This window comes from Malania oleifera, chromosome 2 (genome assembly GCF_029873635.1).
Source record: "Malania oleifera isolate guangnan ecotype guangnan chromosome 2, ASM2987363v1, whole genome shotgun sequence".
In the NCBI taxonomy this organism is placed as follows: Eukaryota; Viridiplantae; Streptophyta; class Magnoliopsida; order Santalales; family Ximeniaceae; genus Malania; species Malania oleifera.
This window is the reverse complement of record NC_080418.1, coordinates 36393879-36396687: the sequence shown is the minus strand read 5'-3', so window position 1 is coordinate 36396687 and position 2809 is coordinate 36393879.

Sequence of the window (2809 nt, the reverse complement as noted above, 5' to 3'; positions counted from 1 at the left end):
TCATAAGGTTCCATGCCTATGCTAGCCTGATAGCTGTTCCATGCTTCATAAACTACACCTGTCCGCAGCATATCCTCAAGAACCTAGATCGTTCTCCTTATCTGACCATCTATCTGAGGATGAAAAACGGTGCTGAATGTTAACTGAGACCCCAAAGCCTCCTACAAGCTCTTCCGAAACTGTGATGTAAAGCGTGGGTCACAATCTAAGACTATAGATACCGACACTCCATAGGGTCAAACAATCTCCTGGATGTAGATTTCTGCTAATTTGTGCATAGGGTAGCTAACTTTAATAGGTAGGAAATTAGTTATTTTCGTCAATCGATCAACAATTACCCAGATGGCATTCTAACCATATGGCACCGGCGGTAGCCCATTAACGAAATCCATGGATATGTGGTCCCACTTCTGCTCAGGGATGTAAAGTGGCTGCAATTGCCCTGTCGGTCTTTAGTGCTCAGCCTTAACTTGTTAGCACGTCAAGCACTACTGCACAAATTCTGCAATCTCCCTCTTTATGCCACTCCACAAGAAATACTCTTGCAGATCCCTATACATTTTAGTACTGCCAAGAGGAATCGTGTATAGAGATCTGTGAGCCTCCTCTAGAATCGTTCTCCTAATATCATCATTTGTAGGCACATACAATATGGAACGGAACCTCAATGCCCTGTCATTAGAAATGCTGAATTCCTCTCGTTGACCATCCTGTGCTCTAGCTATCACCTCTGATAATTTTGGGTCATTCCCTTGAGCAACTTTAATATTTTCATATAGCGTAAGCTGCACAACCAAGCTAGCAATAAATGCCTGAGGATCACCCTCCACTAACTCCATGCCGAGCCTTTCCAAGTCCATCTGAATCGGGTGCTGAATTACAGCTACTAATTGCGTTGTACTCTCTAATTTATGGCTCAGTGCATTAGCCACCACATATGCTTTACCTAGGTGGTAGTTGATGGTGCAATCGTAATCCTTAATGAGTTCTAACCATTATTTTTTTCTGCATATTCAACTCTTTTTGTGTAGAAAAGTACTTTAAACTTTTATGGTCATAAAATATTTCACATTTCTTACCATACAAGTAATGCCTCCAAATCTTTAGTGCGTGTACCACTGCAGCCAATTCAAGATCGTGAGTAGGGTAGTTCTTTTCATACTCTTTCAACTGCCTACAAAAATACGCTACCACCCTACCATGCTATATCAATACATGGTCGAGCTCTTTCAAAGACGCGTCACTGTAAATTACATAACCATCACCTCTTGATGGAATCGTCAGTACTGGTGGAGTGACGAGCCGCTAGTTTAATTCCTAAAAAACTCTACTCGCATTCATCATCCCATGCAAATCTGACATTTTTCCTATTCAAATGCATGAGAGGCCTTGATAAGGCCGAAAATCCCTTCACAAATCGACGGTAATAACCTACCAGTCCCAAGAAACTTTTGATTTCCTGAACGTTCTTTGCCCTGGCCCAATTCACCACTGCATCAATTTCACTGGGATCCATGGAAATGCCATCACTTGAGATCACGTGACCAAAAACGACACTTTCTCTAACCAAAATTCACATTTACTAAACTTGGCATACAACTTCTTCTCTTTGAGCATCTGTAGTACCTGCCTTAAGTGAGCTTCATGATCCTCAAAACTCCTCAAGTAGACCAGTATATCATCAATAAAAACAACAACAAACTGGTCTAAATACCGGTGAAATATTTTATTCATCAAGTCCATGAACACAGCTGGGGCATTTGTCAGACCAAATGGCATAACTAGAAATTCATAGTGCCCATACTTGGTCTTGAAGGCTGTCTTCGAGACGTACTCTGCTTTTACCCTCACTTGATGATAGCCTGATCTGAGGTCAATCTTGGAATATACTCATGTACCCAGGAGCTGATCAAACAAATCATCTATATGGGGTAAAGGATATTTGTTCTTAATAGTTACCTTTTTTATCTCCCTGTAATCAATATTCATCCTCACAGAATCGTCTTTCTTCTTTACAAACAACACCGGAGCTCCCCATAGTGATACATTGGTTCGTATAAATCCTCTATCCAGCAAGTCTTGCAACTGATCTGTAACGACCTAATTTTTACTGCTATTATTATTTTTATAATAAATACTATGAAATTCCACTATCCTGATGCCTTTTAATTTAAATCAAACCATCAATCTAAGTAGACGGAAGCTGTATACATAAAAAAATATATCCACATATATATTTACAATACCAGAGTATCAGAGTATTCTCAAAACTGTACTTACACGACCATTCCTCTTAACTGAAACTAGGGCTATACAAAATAACTTTCAAAAAATGCACCCTCAGGTAGGGCAGTACTGTAGCCCCTCTACCTGTGAGTCTAATCTGCTCGTCTAGCTAGATCACCTAAAAAATACTAAATCACTGGGACAAGAAACGCTCAGTAAGATGAAATATGCTATTGCGAGTGTGTGACAAATGAGTTACATTTCTATAAAAAATCTGATTTCCTAGAATATCATGAATAACTAAATCTGGGAATACATGTATAAATAACATACAATATAGTTTCTACCTATGTTACTTCACGTATCTTTCTTTATGAATTTTCTATTCATAGTACTTCTAATAGTCGTAGATACATCTGTTGTTTCTGTAAATCTGTACATACTTATAGTAACTGAGAAAACTTCCATGGATGGATAACTATATGTCATGATTTAATCCCTCATGACACGATTGTGCGGCCCGTGGGCGGGATTCATCACTGGTTGACCAGGAAAAATCACCATTCTACAAAAGTTAGATTGG